This window comes from Excalfactoria chinensis, chromosome 13 (genome assembly GCF_039878825.1).
Source record: "Excalfactoria chinensis isolate bCotChi1 chromosome 13, bCotChi1.hap2, whole genome shotgun sequence".
Lineage (NCBI taxonomy): Eukaryota > Metazoa > Chordata > Aves > Galliformes > Phasianidae > Excalfactoria > Excalfactoria chinensis.
In genome coordinates this window covers 14717679-14738972 of record NC_092837.1, presented here as the reverse complement: position 1 = coordinate 14738972, position 21294 = coordinate 14717679, and the positions used below count along the sequence as shown (strand labels likewise).

At 44.0% G+C, this 21294-nt stretch overlaps 1 long non-coding RNA gene across 2 annotated transcripts in view; it reads right to left on the bottom strand.

Annotated features, from left to right (window-relative positions):
* Positions 1 to 8369: 8369 nt before the first annotated feature.
* The window catches only part of LOC140258103 (uncharacterized), a 26694-nt gene continuing 13769 nt past the window's right edge, over positions 8370 to 21294 (bottom strand). The window contains exons 5-6 of one of the 2 annotated variants that reach the window (XR_011905178.1): positions 16144 to 16240; positions 8370 to 9752 (exon numbers count right to left, since the gene is read on the bottom strand). This is a non-coding gene — a long non-coding RNA (uncharacterized lncRNA). The remainder of the gene's footprint in view (positions 9753 to 16143; positions 16241 to 21294) is intronic. The other variant, XR_011905179.1, reaches the window with a different exon arrangement.

Sequence of the window (21294 nt, the reverse complement as noted above, 5' to 3'; positions counted from 1 at the left end):
GTTTCTTAGGCTGACGACAAGACATTTAGGTTGCAGAGCTCCAGTGGGCATTAGAGCTGCTCTGAAGGGCTTACATGATTTGAAGGAAATGTCATAAAAGAAACACAAGTTCTTGTCTAAAAACACAGATGTCCTACTTTTTTTCTTATTATTGGGGCAGTTTTCACTTTCTTTAGGTACGGCCGATTTGATTGCAGTTTTTAATTTCCCTTCTTATATATTAGAGTTGTTAAATACAGGAACTCAACCTGTTTGAAACTCTCTTTAAGTCTCAGCTACTTTCTTATGCATCTCCTGGCTGCTCCCAAGCAGTGCACAACTCCAGCCAGGCAGCCCAGAGCCAACCAAGCTCCTCAGCTCCTGGGTCCAGGCCACGTTCAGACTGCACTCAGATTCAGTCAACATACATTCAGATGCTGAATTCAAATGCTTAATGTCTGATTCAGATGCAACACTGGAGGTTCAAAGTGCTATTAGGAAAGGGTTAGTCTGTAATGGTGACCAAAGTATACTCGAATTCATTATCTTTGCAGGATGAAAAAGCCTGAAATCCCCTAAGATGGTGACTGACTTAAAGAAGCCCTTCTGAGTTGTGTACAGTTTGTTCATAGGGTTTTTAATACAAAATTCAAAGAACCGCAGAGATAAAATGTTGGCAAGAAGCATAAACACTGCTTAAAAATAACATGTGAAAGTGTCAGAAGAAATGTATATCACTTATCCAAAACATCGAGGATCAGAAATAGCTGATATGGTCGAAAAGAGAGGCAGAGTATGCTAACAAAAATCCTTCCAAACTGAAATGGGTCTAAACAGACAGCGCAGGCAAGGATATGTCTTGGCCAGTTAAATGTACAGTGATAATGTCAGGGCAGTGAAAGATTCGAAGGCACAAAAGATGGCTTCCTCCATTCCCCCCCTCATTGCTTCACCAGCTCACTCATGTTTGGGGTTCTGCTTTCCTGGCAGTGTTCTCTCAGCCACTTCCAGCACCAGAGCCCACATCGACCTCTCTTGCTTCTCTCCGAGCCCACCCGTGCACATTTATCTCCAAGGTGCATAAAGCTGGCTGCGATACCACGTACCCTAAAAGCATCTCCTGACACAGTTCCCACCTTCCAGGTGGAACGGCACTGAAAACCTGCACACATCTGGTGGCGTGTTAACTGATGCTTTTGGCTCTGTGCCTTACTCCCTCACCTGCTTCTGGCTGCTGCAAACGGGGAGGCAAAACTCCCGTGATCACCGTGCAGGTGATTAGAGGAAATTGCATTGCTGAAGCGCTCCGTGGCTGCAGCCCTGCTTCAGCTCTCATCTTGCCTGCTGGTAAGCTGCCAGCGAGAGGGAAGTGTAGGCATAAAATGAATAGCAGAAGAGATTGCAGGTAATTATGTTTCTTAAGCTGTTAACAGGATTGGCCATTTGATAAATGAGAGGATTTGGTAATGTTTTGTCACTGACAAGCCATTGTAAGATCAGAGTGGAAACAGGAATGTTTCTCTTCCATAGCACGAATGAGAGGGGAATTCTCCCGGGACACTTAAACTGTGAAATTTAGCTGAAACCTGGATGCCAGAGCAGGGAGGAGAAAGGACAGATCCAGGACACCTCTTATGCATGTCACTGCTTTGGTTCTGGGGCTCCTCCACAGCCCTCTCTGGTGTCTTTTGTCCTTTTATGGTGTCATCCACATCCCCACATGTAGTTTCCAGGATGCTCCCATGGATGTACTCCTCTGCTTTGACCCCTTGGAGTCCTCCATCCCACTTGGCATGGATCCTGCTTTCATTGCAGACCCTGACGCTGGAGGGCAGAGAAGGAGATAAGGAAAGAACAAATCCAGCTCCCTCAAACTGTCTCTTCTACTGCTTCTCCTCAGAGATTCACCAGGGCTGCCTCTGCCAGCCAGGACACCTTCCTTGCAGGATCAGAGCCTGAGGCAGCCTCTGCCCATGTGTGGCAGCACAGGAGGAATGGAACACCCCTTCCCCCCCCAGAATAAAAGCTCCATTTCAGCTTTTCATCTCTTTGCTTTACCTGGTTCTTAGCAGCTCCAGTCAGATTACTAGTATTGTTTGAGTTTCCCTGCAGTTATCAGCAGGGAAGGGTTGCTGCTAGAAGCTGTGCCCCTCATATATCATTTTTCCAGCAGAGTGCAAGCAGAGCTGGAGGAGACACACTCCCTGCTTCAGTCCTGACAGCAGTCTGGAGCAAGGGTTGGGTGCCCAAGGAAGGATAAGATGGGAAGCAATTAAGCTGCCTTTCTTTCCTTTCTACACTGGACAGGCAATAACAGAAATTCAGGAAGACAAAAGAGATGTGCACCCTGCCTCAATATCTTCCCAAGGACTGGAGAAGCAGCCCCCTGCCCAGTGCATTTGCATGGGGAAGAAGCTTCCCTGCCCTTGCCTGTCTGCAGCTCCCAGCAGGCACTGGCAACTTGCACCTGAGGAGGTAAGTGCACGTTTGGGTAATGTAGGTAGCAGAAGACACAAATAAGTTCTGGCAGTTTTACATCTCAGCTCTTCCCAACAGCAAAGTGGTGATTCAGCCTAAACAGCTGGATTGGAGAGGAAGACAAGACATGTGTTGATGCCAGCTGCAATAGCTGGTAGCAGCATCCCAGAGGAACACAGCATTGGTAGTTCTATATGCCAGCTCTCTGAGTATCCTGCCCACAAGTCAAGCTGCAATTGGTTGGTTTCTGTAACCAACAGTAAACGCCCCCCCTAAAATTACACAGGGATTCCCTTGGAGGAAACTGAGTTGGCCTGTTCATGCACTCTAATATCCAGAGCAATTTAAGAACAGTGATCACCAAAGAGACTGGGTTATGTGGAAGCAGAAAATCTTCAGCTGTCCTTGCACAAACCATTGGGGCTGGGGAGCAAGGTCTGGCAACCCCAGCCACCCTGGTGGGCTTTGCTCTGTTGTGGTAGCTTGTCTGGTGGGGTCTGGCCCCCACTGTCCATCTTGGTGCTTATGTCTCATCTCATTACTAAAGAAAATCTTCCTGTAGACCTCTCATCAAGGCTTCCAAATAAGGAACTCTTTAGAAAAGTCTTCAAGAGCAAGGAGACAAGACTTCAGTGCAGAGATGAGCACGGTGCAACCAGAGCAGATGAGGTTGTCAGAGCTTGTTCCCAAGCCTCAGTTATGTGAGTTATGAGGGCACAAAGAGAGCCACACAGGTTTCCTGCTATCATACAACTCAGTCCCTGCAGAAACTGCTGCTTAACTTCCAATTAAGCTGGCAGGGCCCCTGTCCTTCCAGGTGCCCTGCTGTCCTTCCCCCGAAAAAATGCCATCTACCATCTATTTAACTGCAGTGTTTATGAAGCACATTGCAGCAAAGGCTGGAGTTCTGTAAGGACTGTGCTTGTTGGAGTCATGATAGAATGGAGTACAGCACAAGCTGGGCTGAAGGGAGCATTGGTGAAGAAGGAAAGCAGCCCCTTCCAGCACTGCAAAGAAACAGGAGCTGTTGCATCAGGACACGTATGGCTTTGGGCTGCCCTCTTCTAGCTCCACAAACACAGCCATGAGCTTTTCCTGATGCAGAAGCTGTGGGGCGAGCTGGAGATCAGGAGCAAGGCAAGGTCTGCTTCTGTGATATGTTAGCAAGGATTAAGCAGAACGTGCACCAAACCAAAAGTCACCTTGTCTCAGTTGTGGTTTGCTCCACCTTCTGTTTCCAAGAGCAAAACCAACCCAGCACGATGCTCTCATGCCTGATTCCTGCTCAGCATTTCCTGTGGCGCGGCTCCCCAATGAGGGCTGCAGGGAGCAGAGCAAGATCCCGTGGCAGCTCCTCGAGGTGTAAATGAAGGCAAAATCCAGTTCTTTCTACTTCAAATAGAGTCTCTAACAGATCACTAACTCCTTGCAGCTCCAGCTGAAGTCTAAAATGGTGGCCCCAAGCGGCTGGTGGAAGGGCAAACAAGAGGTGAAAAAGCAGTTATTCTTAGCAGTAAGCATTTAGAAAAAGAAAAATATGAGTTTTAACCAAAAAAAACAAATAGCAGGATAGGCGCTCCCAGCACTTCCATTACAACCAGTAGCACTCAGACTCCTCTTTTCATCCAAGTACAGGCAGACATGAAGATGCGCTCAGTGGGTTTCTGACCCTTTGCTCCAGCAGCCAAGCCTAAGGCTTCACATCTCAGACACCCAGCAGGAGGGCCAGGCAAAAGCTCTCCCAGAGCTCACCCAAAAGTACAGCACATCCACAGGTGCACAGCTGCTATCTCGGGTGGGTTGCAGTTCAAGCGTTGCGTTGCCTGCTTTTGAGGCACATTTAGGAAAGGAGGATGGTTTGCCAGCCGGCTCCTGGGGCAGATGGACAAGATGAGCTTCCCATAGGGCTGACCCACAGTAGCAGCCTTTGCCATTTATAGAGCCCTGACAGCCATGGGAACTAGAATAACCAGAAAAAGCTTTTATCTACAGCAAAGAGCATCTGACAGTGGAAGACTGAGCCAGCTGCTGCTTTTTGTCCCAGCCAGCCCAGTGAGACATGCCCACATGCAACCCAGCATATAGTTCAGAAGCCAAATGCCCCCTCCAAGCAGCCTCAACTCAGCAGTTAATCCCCGCAGAGGGCAGCCCTCTTGTAGCCCTTACATCCCTGCAGGAGAGGTGCCAGGCCTGCTGAGTGTTCCTCCCAGTCACCGGTCTTCATCCCAGATTTAACTGTGCTCCTGCTTGTTTGACCCCAGCAGTTTGACCCATGAGGTCAGCTTGCTCCTGCTGCTGCTTCTGCATCCGCACCTTTTGCTCTCAATGCACAGCTCTGAAAACAGCACCCCAGACACCACCTCAGCTGTGGGGGCCGTTCAGACTTCCTTGGGATAACCGTGCCCCTGGTTAGCAGCAACAAATCCCCATCAGGTTTTCCATGGATCTTCTGGGATCAACTGACCCAGCAATAGTGGGATGCTCGTGCCCCTAGAGCCTCCTTGAGGTTTAGGATTGTTCACTCATCACTTTGGGGAATTTTTCCAACATCTCCTCCTGTGCCCACGTCCTCCATCGCTCCTTACATCATCACGACTGTGCTCCTTGCCTCACAGGGGCTACTGCTGCTTCACTGAGGAAAAACAGCACCAACTGCACTGAAAGAAAAGCTCTTCTTCAGTAAACGAAGGCAGAATCAGACCCATATGGGCACCTCCAACATCCCAAGTCCCAGGTCAAGTTTCTATCTGCAAACTCCAACCCAGCAAATGCTGGCTATGAACTGGCTTACTGCTGGGATGAGTCTGGGATTCCAGCAGCTCACCAAATGCCCTGCCTGGCAGCTGAATGAATGCAAAAGCACAAAATGCTGCTCTCTATCTATTTAGCACCACCCAAGATTGTTAGCAAACACAGCCACTAGGCACCAAACACAGCACTGCCCCCAGCCAAACAGCCCTTGGTAGCAGTGGACAGCTGGGAAGCTTTGGCAATGGGCACATCCCCTGCCAGTGACACCTCTGAGCTCACAAGGCCATCAGAACAACCCAGGCACAGGCCTTGACATCTCTGTCCTGCTCCTCAAGCTGTCTGCAAGGCAGATGATACATGGAATAGCATTAGCAGCTGGACAATGGCAGTGGTGGAGCCATCCTTCCTCCCTGCTCCCCCAGGCACCAGCAACCCCATCTCTGTACACAGCTGACAGCTGGGGGAGCCCCGAGGAGCCCCTCAGAGCTCTCAGTGCAAGGAGGACTGGAGCCAAACCTCGCTAGTAAGCTGCAGCAACCCCAAGGAAGAGCCTGTGCCAAGGTAGAGGGCTGTCCGCTCCTGGGAGCAGAGATGCTGCCCCAGCTCCAAGGGGGATATTGAAAATCATTGCAATTTCCAAAGACAGAAAGGAAAGGAGCAGCAGGATCACCACAGCCCTGGAGACAGGCAGTGCGATGTTAACAATTTGTTCTTTACGGAGAAGGAAAAGACGCTGCAATAAAACTGACTTCTAATAATGTATAAAAAGAAATGCAAGGACTTGAAAAGGTGTAGGACAGCCTCACAGACGTCTGTGCTCGTCTTTGTTCCTTCCCTTCAGCAGACTGTTCCCTAGAAAAGAAGGAGAAAAAACCCTCACCTGTAGCTCTTCCACCAGCTTGAGAGGACTGCAGCTCTCAGCCAATCCAGCTCTTCTCCCATTAGCCCTGGCACAACCACAGCATCAAACTGCGCTGCTGCAACTCGAGGACCTGGCTGCTGCTCCAGCCCTCGGCTGCCGACCTCCACCTCCCTGGTTTTCAGTATTAAACCAGGATGCTCTGTTGGGCTTCTGGCACCCCCCCACAGGTCTCTGTGTACATCTTGGTTCTTTGGAGTCTATCAGTGCAGTGGAATATGCTGCAGACCTGCACAGGGAGGCTCTGCAAGTACCTGCACCAATGTCTGGGGCAATTCAGCCCCCCTGACCACATCAGAACAGCAGCACAGGTGGGTATTGAGAGACGCAGCACAAATCAGCCCAGTCAAAACAAACAGCTTTTCTTTCTGTGCTCTCCGTTTTGAGTTCGGCATATTCTCACTCCTCCGTGATAATAATGTGAGGCTATCTATCTGTAAGAAGAGTTGTGAGGCTCCGCTGCTTGCTAGCAACCACAACCCCCGTGTGACAGACGAACCGCAAAATAACATGGAGGGTTTTTTGCGTGCAGAAAGAAGTAGCCCTGGCAAACACTGCTGAAAGCAGCAGCCAAACCTCCCTGCTGAAGGAAGGCTCAGAAAGGCAGCACGCCTACCACACCACCTCTATTCCAAACACCAGCCCCACTCTTCAGCCAAGCCTGGGAAGGACAGGATGACCCTTGTCTTTGGTACCCAGCGCTTGACAGAACAACTGAGACTTTCTAGTTAATGTAGGGGAAGGAGTTTTGAAACATCTCGAAGGAAGCGACATGAATATGCACCAAATATAGTTGAAACCTGCTGTCTATTGAAATGGCTCATTAATACCGCGCAGACAAAGCAAATGAGTGATGCTTACTGCAGAGTTACCAGCGAACGTATCTGTGCTCAGATTATTGAAGCAGCGCAGAATATTTCACCCCATATGGTTTGCCTGAAGAGGCTGTTTCAGATAATGGTTCTCATGTTGTTTCCATTGAATTTCAATATTCCCCAGAAGACGCTCACTGGAGCACTCCAGAGCAGCCCTGTGTCATTCGGTGCCGCGTGAACTGGCAGAATGCTGGGTACTTACAATTAAAAGTGGATTACAGCAAAAATAATCATGAGGTTCGGATTCGAAAAGAGGAGGCATTAAATGTTTTCACTGGAATCAGGTTAGTAAACCTGGCTTTCAACGGGACTGTTAAATGAAAAGTGTCACTCACAAAATAATTTTATGTACATGGATAAAATTAATCAAAAGCACTGGGTGAAAACTAGCAGAAGATGAAGTATCTGCAAAATATGCCCAGGCACCACAGATCTCTTGGCAGCAAGGATGGGAAGGAAGAAGTGGGACTCATGCTCCATCTGCTCCTAATGAAAATGAAGAGATGCAGCGGTGAGAGTGCAAGACGAAGGTTCAGCACAGGAAAGCCCCTCAGATTCAAAGTGCTGCAATGGTCGTTATGAGAAAAGAGAGCCACTGGGTTCTAAGGTATCCAACATGTGGTGACGCAGCACAGGGGATAGAAGCATTTCCCAGTATGTGAAAGGGGGGGCAGATTTCCCACAGCTCTATTCTACTGCCTGCTGTACCTCCAGCCCTGCTGAAGCTGTACCAGACATAAGCAGCACAGGTAGCCCTGCCCGGGCAGAGCTCTTCCCAAGGTACCATGGCCAAAGAGATGCTGTTCTGTTATCCTAATACTCCTCTGGGTCTTGATACCTTCAAATAACCAGACTCCTGGTAACAGTAAGATGCTGCCATCCTTTATAAAGGCCTTAAGTAGGTTGAGTCTGAACACACACGCTGTGCTGGTGGTTTCATGTATTGGCTGCTACATCTGCATGAGAGGCACTGTGCGGTGCTCAACTCTGTTCCACATTCTTAACAGGGAGCACACAGGAACCAGCACTGTTCTTTCTACCCCTACCCTACTTTCCCTGCCCCCACCTGTGCCTGTCCAGATATCTTTGCTTCTCTCCCTTCTTCACAACCATTTCTCCATACTTTCTACATCCTCCTATCTGCTCTGCTTCTGAGCTCTGCCAGCCAGCACTGGCTCCTCTGCTGCGTATTGCAGGTAAAATCCTGCTCCTGCCTGAAGCCAGGATGGTGCTTGTTGTTGGACAAGGTCTCTGTGGAATACATCGCTCAACACTGGCAAGTCTCAGCAGAACACACATAGACTTTAACACAATGAGACTCGTGACATGTCAGATTTCAAAGGGAAAAAAGAAATGCACATCTCTCACCAGGGTCATTCCTTTGCTATATTGCAAGCCCTTACTGCAAATATTAAAAGACTCCAGCTTGTCAGAAGTGTTCTATATGGGATCGCTACTGGGGAGCTTATAGATACATGTATTTGTATGCACACAGTATTAAGTATATATGACAGAGATATCTGTATGCATGTGAACACTGGGGAAATGGTGTGTTATTCCCAGTTATTTCACCTGGCTCTTTAAAAAAAAACAACAAGCAAAAATTAATAGACTGTCAGACACTCAGCATGTAATCTTAAAACAATTGACTCGCCTGGTTAACGTTTGTTAGTCATAGCAGCAAACAAACAAACACCGAAATGTCAAACACCAGTACTGCAGATAACTCGTTGTAAATCAATAGCCAGGAAAACTCCTGACCTACATGAACAGAAGCATGAAACAAAGAAACCTCAGAATCAAATCCATGGCTGACAGAGCTTAGTACAAGAAAGTTGTGTTTGCAAAAGAAACCCTGGCAACAGCACAGGGTCACTGCTGGGTGCGGGCAGTGGAATCGTGAGGGATTATGCAGAAAATGCAGAAGTGTTCAAACAGACTTTTATTCGGTGTTTGGAAAGAAGGATGATTTGCTTTCATTGCTTGAAGATGATGAAATACTTTCCAGTCTATTAGTAACTGAGAAAGATGTTAGAATCTATCAGCAATGAACGTTTTTAAATCAGCAGGCTCAGAAGCTCCGCAATAGTTGGCAGAGAAGCTCCCGGGTCCACTAACACTGAATGTTAATAGCAGCAGATCTGTAAATGCCCAACTTATAAAATCTGTTAAATGAGAAGGGAAGCAAAGGGAATCAATGAACCATCAGAGGAAAGAGCAACCGTGGGTCAAAGCAAGGGAAGCTTTTTTTCCATTCCATCTACCTCGAGGACTGTCAGGGATAACATGCAGTCCAGTTCTCCTAACGAACTGAATCCACCACCGTCTCTGGGCTCATTGAACCCGATGGCTCCGAGGTGCCGAGTTGTCACCTGGCAGTCACACAAACCAAAGTCTTCTCCTTGAGAAGGAAACTTTGACCTCTGGGTTCATTTCAGCAGGAGGTTTGAGACTAACAGCGTCAGAAGAAGATGGCTAAAGAGATACCATTTCAAGCCCAGCTCCCTGCTACAGCCCACACCCAAGGTCAGGTAGCTTTCCAACTGGGATAAGTGTCTTTTGGTGAAGCTTTTCCTTAGGTGCATGCGAAGCAGCTGGCTCGTGGCCACGAGATGTCCAACACGAGGGTGCACAGAAGCAGAAGGAACCAGCCCACAGGACTGCAGTGCTGTGATGCAGCTCTCAGAGCCAGGAGCCCCACCTCTCCCAAACTGCAGCAGCATCCTCGTGTCTTTGCTGGCTCCAAGCACCTGCAAGAGAACAGGCTTGGTTAGCTCCATCTGCTTTATAATGAGGGGCACTGAGAAGTGAACTATATCAGCATATACTCCACACTGCCATGCAAGCTCACTCCAATAACTGAATGAGGCTAGGAGGCATTATTAGGGAGAAACCATCCCTGCCTCAGGACGGCACTAAAATATATTGCACGTGTCCAGCTGTGCACGAAAGGTTCTCTTTGGAGCTTATTGATGTTTTCAGAGCACACGAAGAAAGGTGTGGCACTGAACAAACTAGCGCGAGTCGAACAGTGGAAGCTGTAATTCACTCTGTTTGATCTCCCGTTTAATGTAATGAGGCTTCGCTGGAAAAATAAGAGCAAAAGAAAGATTAATCAAAATCCTATGTGAATTTATTTATGGATCACAAAAAATGTTTCTAGAATATCCAAGACATAGACGAGGGATAAAGTTAGATGAAGTTAGGATTTATCTCGATTACCTAACCTGGCATTAAAATCCTTTCCACTGATCAGCAAACAGAGGGATAAAAAGATTTCAGAGACATTATGTAGGTCTGGAATAATTCCCAGTACGAATTCCTATAAGAAGAGGAATTGTGGGAGGAATACAAATATTAATCAGAAGAAAAGGTTCTAAATTGGGAAACGGTTCTGGCAACGAGACAAAAATCTAAGTCATTAGTGTAACAACCTCTAATCCCTATCAGTGCAGCCAGTCTCGTGGCAGAGATAGACGTGAAATGGCTTCCTCTAGAAACGTTTCGGTTTTGATTAATTCTAGCGTTCGGTGCGTGGACGTAACAAATATGTTGTGAAACGTATCGTGACAAAACAGAGACATTGGGCTGAACAATCCAAAGCCACGAAGAAAACTCATTTTCTAGGAAACGGAGGAAGAAATGTTAAAGCTGCTTTCCTCTTAACTCAATGCAAAAAATTCCCCGGTGCCCAACTCCTTACAACATCTTGCCCCAGAAAAGCAGCCTATCTAATTAAGTCCAGAACCATGATGCTGTTTTGACCCTGATTTCCATTGGCAACACCCCGACAGGCACCGAAATACCTTATTAATTTCTTTTTTTTTTTCTAGGGATAGCAGTTCTGATTTGTTAAAAAAGAAATGAGTAAATATTTTCTAGGTCAAAGGAAAAAAAAATAACACTAAACAACAAGAAATGTTCTGAGGAGTCCTACGGTCACAGCATTCAAACAGCGTATCAGGCAGTAAGCTCAAAGTCCTGCCCTGGTGACAAGCGCTCATGTAAAGCTGATCATCCCCATCCAGAGACCGAGGAACATACATATGCATACCAAAGCTCACAGATTACTCAGAGCGCTCTCTTTTTTGCATGTAATTACAAATCTTTTCCTTTCAGAGGCTGTGCCAGCATAAGAAGCTCCCGTGACAGCCCCACAGTTGTGACAGTACATCAGTATTGGGACAGAAGGGGGAAGGAACTCCTTACGTCACATACTGAAGCAGTGCTCCTGTAATCATGGTCTTTGTTAGAGATACGCAATAAAGCAGGAATTCCATGCTGGAGTGGGAGGCTTGAGTGCTCTTCTACCAGACATGTGGACATGAGGCTCCAGCCCTTCTGTCAGAGGATGCTGCATCCTGAACCACCATCAGCAACTCCTACCAAACCCTGCATGTTCTTACAGAAAGCTTCACTTCGAGCAAAAGATCCCCACGTTACTAATTGATTTTACCACATCGCAGCTTGGTACGCTTTACACCGAAGGATACAAAAGTCACCATCAAATTTAGCCCCCTTTAAGGGTTTCCAATTCCCATTTTATCGTGGGCTTCTTATGAAGTGTATTTTAAAGACAGCTGCATTAGATTCCAAATTTGCTTTTAAACAGTGCTACCAATCTAATTAAGTCACCATCCTCCAAGCTCACACTGTAGATGAGCAATACTGTTCTCCAGAGGACTTTAAGTCCTTCTGAGCTCTCTGGAGCCAAGTTCATATGTGCCTAAGCACACCAGAAAATACCTGCACCCATTTAAGAGCCAGCTGCAAATACCCCGGGGATGGCCAGCCGAGCAACTCAAAATGGAAACAAGGTGTTTTCTTCTCCTGCAGCACAGAATGAATCATGAAAATATATCCAAACAATTTGGAAAATGAAAGCAGGATTAAAAGAGGAATGTTTGGAAGCACACCACACAGCTTTATTCTAAACTAAACTTATCTGCAGTAGTAGCCATGCTCATATTTTAGTACAACCAGGGTTTTGCTTCCCCGTATCAGAAAGCTGGAGATGTTCTCCAGCTTTACTCTCTGCAGTCCTGCATATCTTGCTGGCTACTCCTCTGAGACATCCAATCAACCTGACCACATTCATTTGTTATTGATTGCATTCGGGATCTCATCTGCAACTTCAGTGATGACGGAAAAGCCCATAGAGTCTGGAATGAGCAAGATAAGCTCGGCTGAATGTGGTTGTTAGCAATTCAAGTCTTCAAAAACCACAGGAGCATTGCTCTAGTAGAGACCAGAAGCAGTATCTGAATTCCAGTACTTAAATCTTGAGCCCCAGGTAGGAGCAACTAGCTGGAAGCCCTGGAAAGTACAGAGCAGCTGGTGGCTTGCAGTATTCCCTTCACTCAGTCAACTCTAAAGTGCTGAAGACCATGAACTATGAACACTGACTCTCGTTCCCATGTTCTGCACATAACTAGTGGCTAGTTGTATGACCACCGTTACTCTACCCTAATATTTAAAACTCTCATACCAGATTTCAAGCAGTACTTTCCTTTTTCCCTCCTTCCCTCCAAGCCTAGGCTGGGGAACACCACACTTTCCATTCCTGAGATCCAAACCATGGATGCCCCTTCATGGCGTTCAGTGACCTCAGGAATTGATGCTGGTGGGGTGCAGACCATTTTCTCACTCTCTATTCTGGCCTGGAAATTGCCCTCACTGTCCTACTCTGCCTCCTCAGCGTCCTTCCCATTTACCTCTACCTGCAATAGGAAGGTCAGGGCCTCTATTGCTTTTGACAGTTGAATGAGCCTTCGTAATTCCGCTTGGCAGGACACCATCTTCCCATCAGCCTTCCAGAAGTTTTTAATTAATTTATACTTTCTGACCTACACAACAGCCTCTGGCGATAAGTTCTACAATTTAATAATATGTTATATGAGAATGTATGACTTCTTTTTTGTTTTAGAACTGATGCCTAATAATTTCGTGGGACAGCCTTTACTTCTATTCTGAAAAATAATAGCCATCCCTTCGTCATTATTTGCTATCTAGGTAGGAATTTTCAACAGCTCTGTCCCAGGTCGAACAATTTTCTCCGTCCTGATATGAAAACTATTCCACCTTTCTCATATACTCTCTGTGGGTGGAATTCAGATTAAAACACTTCGACTTAGTGGTGGAGTTAAGGTATCTACCTCACAGATTGACACCTACAGATAGAAGCCTAAATTTAGGTGTCTAGATCTCTGAGCTAAATAACTCCCACCCATCATTTTTGGTTCTATCTTTTATGAGACAGGATGAACAGAAGTGCACGTATTAATCAATATGTGGGTTTGTCAAACATTTATGTAGTGACATAATCATATAATCATGTTTTTCTTCTCCTTTTTTCTTTTTCAACATTTTCTGTCATTCAGTTTGAATTTTTGATTGCTGCTGGTCATTACATCAGTGCTTTCAGAGTGCTACCCTACAGTCACTCTACTTCTGAGTGATAATAACTTCATGTTCAATCCATAAGTGAATAAGTAGAATACGTGATTGAATATGTATATTCCCAGAGAAACTACTTTGCATTTATTAGCATTGACTTTCACATGCCATTTCTGACACAGTCACTCACTATCATGAGAACCACCCGCCTCTCTTGGCGGGGTTGGATGTGACTCTCTCAGTTAATTTTGCGTCATCCACAAACCTTGCCAATGCATTATTGAAAAGCACGGGTCCTAACTCTTAATAGTTGTGTGACCAAATCATGATGCTCCTTTCAGTAGGAACACTGATGTTTTCTCCCACTTTTTGTCCTATTTTTTCTCTGTCTTATTTACCTACAAGAGGACACCTTTTTTTTTTTTTTTCCCAGCATAACTGCCTTAAGAGCCTTTGCAGGAAGACTTATTGACATTTGTTTGGGAGTCCTTACACACTATATCAACTAGATCAGCCTTACCTACAAGCATGTTGACATCTTCAAAGAGTTCAAATAGATTTATGAGACACGGTCTCCTTCTGCAAGAACTGTAATGACTTTTTCCAAATAAATCACATTTATGAAACCGTCTACTGGTTCTCTTCTTTATTATTGCAGTTTTTACCCACTTATTCAGTTTGGAAGTGAGATCTCCTGATCTATGGTTTTTCACATTAGTCCTGGAGTCCTTTTTCCTCAAGGCTGAAGACACATTTGCCACTTCCCATTCTTCTTGCAGTGTGGTCAACTTAAATGACACTTTTCATGCTACATTTAGCTTTCTCTTAATCTAGTGTTTGAGGTCTTTCAGAACTCTTGATCGAGCATCATCTTATCTTGGTGCCTTCTTACTGTTCGTCTTATTGATTTGTTCCAAAATGTCCTCTACTGAAACTTCATTTAGGGACAATTCCTCATACCCTCCACTGCTTCACCACTAATGTACCCCCTTTCCATCCTTCCTCTATTATTTGTTCCATACTAGAGCTTTCCACCTTTCTGCCAAGTTTCCAAGGCATTTATTATATCAATAACTTCCTTTAAAATCAGACATTCTTGTTCACCTCTTTTAGGCTTCAGACTTGCAGCATTTGTATTTCTATATTTTTTATTGATCTAGTTGCCCATTCTTCACAGGGCCTGCTTAGCCTGAACTTTAATTGCTGAGACAATTCTTTGCAATTTCCTTACTCAATACTATTGATTTCAGTTCTTTGCATTTTTCTAAATTACAAGAATTTGCTTATTTCTCTTGAAGAGGAGCTGCCATCTTGAACCACGTTTTGCTGCTTAGTTGGTGAGTTTCCACAAATCTCAACTATAAAAATATCTCATTGTTTCAGAAAGTTAAAACCTTGCAATCTAGTTCCACGTTGATTTATATAGCTTATCTCTCTTGTAAAAGCTACCTCACCAACAACTGAAAATCTGCTTGTCTGGTACTGGGACAATTTATAACACCATGTTCCACTTTCACAATTTCTTTTCCCACTCATTCCTCTGTCATTGGTATCCGCATGATTCACAACTCTAACACTAAATGTGGATACAGAGATCCAGAAAAGTCCTCAACAGCACTGCAGAAAAGGAAACTTCCCCCCAGATTTTAATCATGCATTTTGGTTACACCTCCCAGAATGTGACTCGCACAATTACTCACTTCTGTTTAACTTCTGATTTTCTCTAATTCTTATATCTTGCCATGATATGCTTCAGCCTCAGTGTCTTTTTTTATACTTGGATATTCATTTGCTCTTTTGGCACATTTGAGTCTTTTTATTTCATATTCCTGATCTTGATTAAAATTTTGACCCTGACCTTCAAAGTGTATCTTGGGGTATCCACAAATCTTGTGACTGAGTTCTTTGTTAAACCATATAAGCCATTAATTAACATACTGAGTAGAACTGGGCCCAGTACACACCCTAGCCAGGCATCAGTCAAAATAACTTCTCAGTCTGACAGTGCACCATTGCCACCCACAAGACAGTAACATCACGTACCTTCTAAACGATGAACCTGAAGCTGTGAACCACATCCTGCCTGCCAGGACAATTGACTTGGCCATAATTTCTCTTGCTCTTCTCTGAACCCAGACCAGAGTCTGTAGAAAGGAGGGCTGCCCACTGGATGGACTGTTTCGAGTACACTGAAAGCCCACTTATGGCCACTGATCGTGGCAGTATGTGGATCTATCTGCACATATGCCATAAATCTCATTGCCCCAGGAAGCACTGGCTCTTCTATGCTTTCACAATACAGTTATGTGTTAAAAGAAGGGCTGCAACATATGGTCTCTCCCTTATACAGAAAGAAGGTAAGTGTCTCACCCAGCCAGAAATACTGGGCACACTGATATAGACCATATTTCTTTAGTCTGCTTCCGAGGGAATAATGTGGAACAGTTTCAAAAGCTTTCCTAAAGCAAAATATGTCCCATCTGCTGCCTCCTCTTCATCTACTAGACATTATTTTCTCAAAGAAGAAAATTACAGTGAGATCGCATGATTTATTCTTGTTAAATCTGTGCTGGGCTTTTTTGTGTTTGTTTTTTGGTTTTCTTAAACCTTCTATTTGCCCTCAATTGATCGTGTATTTGATTTTTCTTTTCAGACTCATTTCCATGAAGAGTGGTCTCTCCTTCCCTGATTTCCATTCCTCCAGAAGTTTACTGTTTGCCCTTATACACTGCTCAGTGATCTCACCTGCCCTTCCAGGAACTTCCAGGACAGTCACTAACGCTTCAGTAATTGCTTCAGCCACTGTCTTCACCCAGAGCAGTTTGAGGCCAGAGCTTCTGATCTGGAAGAGCAAAGATAGAACAAATACAAGGCACAAAAACAGTGTAAAAGGACATAAGTGAGCAGGCCAAGCCCAGATTAGTTGCTCTTATCTCCCCTTTGAGGAGGCTCAGGCTCCTCTCACAATAGGCACTTTAGAAGAGCACAGCATAGCAGGAAGCTGCCTCCCAGCTGAGGAAAAGCAAGCTGACAGCTCCAGGAAGGCTGTATCTCAAAATACATTTATAGTGAAGAACTTTTGGTCTACTGTGCTGATGGGAATTTAAATACCAGGAGCAACGGTAGCTGTGGATGTGATGACAGAGATTTGCAGACTTGCAGGCAGAACATGAAGGGGTCTTTTATGAGACACCTATATGGATGCTAGAAAATGCTAGGGAGGAGCATGAGGTCCTACCACATGTCACAGATTTTAAAGGGAAATGTAAGCGAAGGATCCTGGAAGGCAAAGTCAATCTGCTGGCTAGAATATTTAGCCCTAGGGTACTGTTGACAGTTTCTCCAAAACCCCTCCAGTTACACACACAACTCCAATTAGGCAGAGGAGAAGGAGATGCTATCCGGAGGTGACGGTCTCCATCAAAAGTCAAAAGTGAAATCAGACTTTTCACAAGGAAAACGTATATGATGTGTTTAATTAAGTGGGAGCTGGGGGAAATCTGTCATGAGCTAAAGCAAACATTGCTAAGAGTTGGTAAAATAAAACTGCTCTGTGTATCCAGCTAGTTCAGAGGAAAAGCTCAGCACAGAGATGAAAACAATTCATACGTGAAACTGTATTATATCAAGACGACATCAGACCAAGAAGTTAAACAAACCCAAATTAAGAACTGTTAATGTGTGTATATAAAGCAAAAGTACGCTTTTTAAAAAGCTGGATTGACCCAGATAACAAAATCAGATCTCGACACAGCAAAAAAAAGTAAAACACAACAACGAGGCTGATGGTGTACCATAGTATGCAGTCACAAGCAAGAGGAAAGAATATAGGTCCTAAGAGTGAGATCGTTTTTATATATTTTTAAAACATTCAAAAGAATTTAGTAAGACTAAAATTTGTACTGGAAAAGAGGATGCTGGATGTACCGGCTGAGCTGTGAGGATGTAAGTATATGAGTGGAGTAATCGGTCACCAGTGAAGTAAGAGTAAGTGTTTGATGCTGAGAGGTGAAATACTAAAGATGGGGACCTCTATTATTCATAAATAAATTGAGGTAATGGCACAAAAGAATAAAAGGCTGGAGATCCAATTTACAGAAACACGGTACGACTGCTTTTCAGAACTATTAGATCCTGAACATTTGGGAAGACAGGCTGCTCTCTGCTTAAACATTATGCAAGACACCAAAGGAGTATTTTCAAGAAGAGGTAGTCAATGGATCAACAGAGAATATGGGCGGCTCTTACAGAACAGAAAATCATGTCTTGCGGTGCAATGGTGATGACTTAGGAGGTCTTAATGGACAAGGAGCTAACCACCAACGCTCAGGGTTACAGCAAGATAAAATGGCAGAAGTTGTTAGAAATGAGAATCCGTTCAACCTCTGGGTACGGCACCACTGAAACTACCAGTATATCTAATTCTGATGTTCACATTTAAAGCTGTTGAAAGATTAGATTGGGGGCAGGAAAGAGCCATAAGAAGTGTATGAGAAGAGCATGTAACCGAGAAACTTAAACAGCTCAATTGTGGGGTGATTTGATAACTACCTTCACAAGGGGAAAATATCAACCAGCACTTTTTAATCTAGCAGAGACATAAGAAAGACCAAGGGCTGAAAAATGGAAGTGATTCAAACCAGAAATGAAACACACATTTTTTAACAGTAGTGATGATTAAATTTGGGAGCAAACTACCACCTGAAGTGATGGATTTTGCAACTCTTGACATCTGGAACATATGTTCCTGTGGAAAGTTCAAGTTTTGATAAATAAGAATATCTTTTTGCTTAAAAAAAAAGCAAACAAAAAAAACCCCTATTTTGTTAGCAAATTCCTAGCCGATATTTGGGTTACTTCTCTACATTAAAAGGATAGTAGATGAGCCAGAGAAATTGCTCTGCACATTGCAAGTTGGTAAAAATGATAATTAAAAGCAGAATAATGGAATTCCTAGATAAGAAACACGATTACTGTAGGAGCTAATTATCACAATGTCCGTAATGAACATTTTGCATCACTAATATTTTAGAATTATTCAAACATATCTTTATAATAATGATCAAAAGGGAACTGCTTGACATAATCTACTTGAACATTCAAAAACCTTTTGACAGCCTTTCTCAGGCAAGGCCTATTCCAGAAGAATCCTATACGGCCAGATAGTTTGGGTGCTACATAAAGTCAAACCACAGACCGGCATGCAGAGATTAGAATAAGAGCCAGAACACTGCCTAGTATTACAAACAGGTATTTCACTACTAGATTTTGCTTTTATGTGGAGGTGTTAAGTGACAGTATTCCAAGTATAACTTTTGTAATTGCAATCAAGGCAACCGAGAACTCTTGTGGAAGTGCTTTTAATACACTACAGGAATGAAATATGGCACATCAGGCACAAACAACTTGTAGAGCATCATTAAACACACCACAATCATTAACAAACGTGCCAAGGACGGCTTGTACATCTGTATGTAACTCAAGTGGAGGAGCTGGGTTCCACTTTGTTGTTTTTTTTTTTACATCAGAAAATTCCAGCTTATCCTGAGTCAATAGAATGTGAAATACAACTGAAAAATACGCCCTCTCGGGAATCTTCATTGGACTGAGAATTGTGGCACTTCTCAGTAAATGTCAGGCTTATCAGTGTTGTGAGTAAGCATCAGTTAGCTCTCAAACAAGCTGACTCTGTTCATTTTCCTCAGTACTGTATGTAATATTCTCCTGGCAGGGAACAGCTCTTTTAGTAGACTGCAGCACAAATTTGTAAAAGGAGCTTGCCTCAGCTCTGATCCAAGAACCAAAAGAGATCCGGTATGTACTGTATCGCTGCAGAAAGATCTGCTTTTTGACTGAAAGCCCGGACTGCATGAAGTTAAAGGAACACAAGAAATATCAGTTTTTCCTTTTAGAGAAAAACATGGATTAATTGTAAGAAAACACTCTTCTTAGCATTTGGTTACCTACTCCAAATTACATCTGTAGCTTCAAGTATGCCTTTGACCCATGAGTGGTTAACGACATCAATATTTGCAACACATTTTCATCCTTTTATAAGGGTTCTTTGTTCATTTCCACCATGTAAGCTTTTCTCTTTATATTGCTAGATGAGACCTAGCAGCATCTTGGTGAGATCTTCATTAGCATTCAAATAAAAATTCATCGCTTGCTTGTATAGTGGGGGAGATGAGTTCAGTGCTCACTGTTACCATCAGAAGTGTTTACATTCACAGCTACGTTTCATTTTCTTTTGACAGAACATAACAAAGCACAAGAAAGCTTGCACTGGGTCAGATCGAAGGTTCCCCTACTGCAGTGCCTGCTTTTACATACAAATGTCTGGGGAATGAGCTTAAGAACATAGCCAGAATGCAGTGATGCTTTCTTGGAACATTATTCTGTTTCCCAGCATGCCTTTGGACTTTTTGAACCACTGTCTTTGGGTTTACTATCTAACAAGTTATGCCATAACTTCATTTCTCTCCATTAACTTTTCCTAATAACCCCAGAGCACAGGTAAACTTTGAGCATCCATAACAACCCACAGCAAAGGATTCTGCGTGTTTTGTGAAGAACCATAAGCCAGATTGATGTCAAGTTCTTGCTTTGGAAGAGACACTAAGTGGGCTTCTGAGTTTGGAGAGGAGGCAACAAGAGGGATACGAGTAAGGCTCATAAAATTGTGGCTGTAGCTACAAGAGGCGGACAGTCCAGGCAGATGATTGTCAGTCTGATCCACTAGAGCATTTCTTAAGTTGCTGTAACCAGATTACCTGCATCTGCAGTAGACTTTCACAGGATTGCACAGTGGATTTGTGAAATGCAGTTTCTCACTGGAAAAACGTTCCCTGACAGACCAGATTTTATCCATTTATACATTTTATTCTTATAATTTCCACTCACTTGCTCTGTACAGACTCCAATGTGACGGTCTGCAGTTCTCCATTTCACTCCTGGGGACCTTCTCAGCAATTGTTGTCACATTAACCATCTTCCATGCCTCCTGCAGGGAGGCTGATTTAAGTGACGGGTTACAAACTATAGTAGCTCTATAATTGCATATTTGTTTTCCTTCAGAGCTCTTGAGTGAATACCATATGGTCTTGGCACTTTCTGACTCTTCATCTTATCAATTAGTCCTAAAATGCATTTTAATGTCACTTAATTTGAGACAGTTCCTTACACTTGTCCCCATAAGTTTGGCTCTCAAGGGAGAATAACCAACCTTAACCACAGCAAACATCAACAAAGCTCTGTTTGCCTTTCAGTGCTTTTCCTCTCTCACAGTAATTCACAAATCTCTGGAAAAGCACCTGATTGTGTTCATTTTAAATCTTTCTACTAGCAGTTTTCATTATTCTTTTACCAAGTTTTTCCTTGAGGATTTCCCTTACCTGCCCTACAGGTTTAGCTTGATAGTTTACGGGTTTTGGTGGTGGGTTGTTTCGGTGGGGTTCTCCTTGTTTGTTTGTTTTTGTAGGTTTTGCTTGTTTGTTTGCTTTGGGTTGCTGTTGTTTTCTGTTTCTTTTTAAACAGTTTCTTTATTTGCTCAGAACTCCCAGACTCTGAATACTGACTTCCACTCGGCAGTTGGAATATTGCCTTTTTTGTCCCCTGCAGAATCATTCCACTCCGTGATATATTGCTCTGAGCTTCGGATAGGGTGTTTTCATCTAGTTTCTCATCTTCTGCATGCTTATATCCGCTGCTTTTAATTTCCTTTTAAGAAGCTCCTGCATTTTTGAATAGGTCCCATTCATAAGTTAGTTATTACTGTGAAGTAGTTATGGAGGGAATCAAATACCCTTAAGACAATCTGTCATTAACACCCCTCAGGAAGAAGAAAAGAAAAAGAAAAAGGAAAAGAAAAAGATAGGTATCAACCCAGGTATTTGA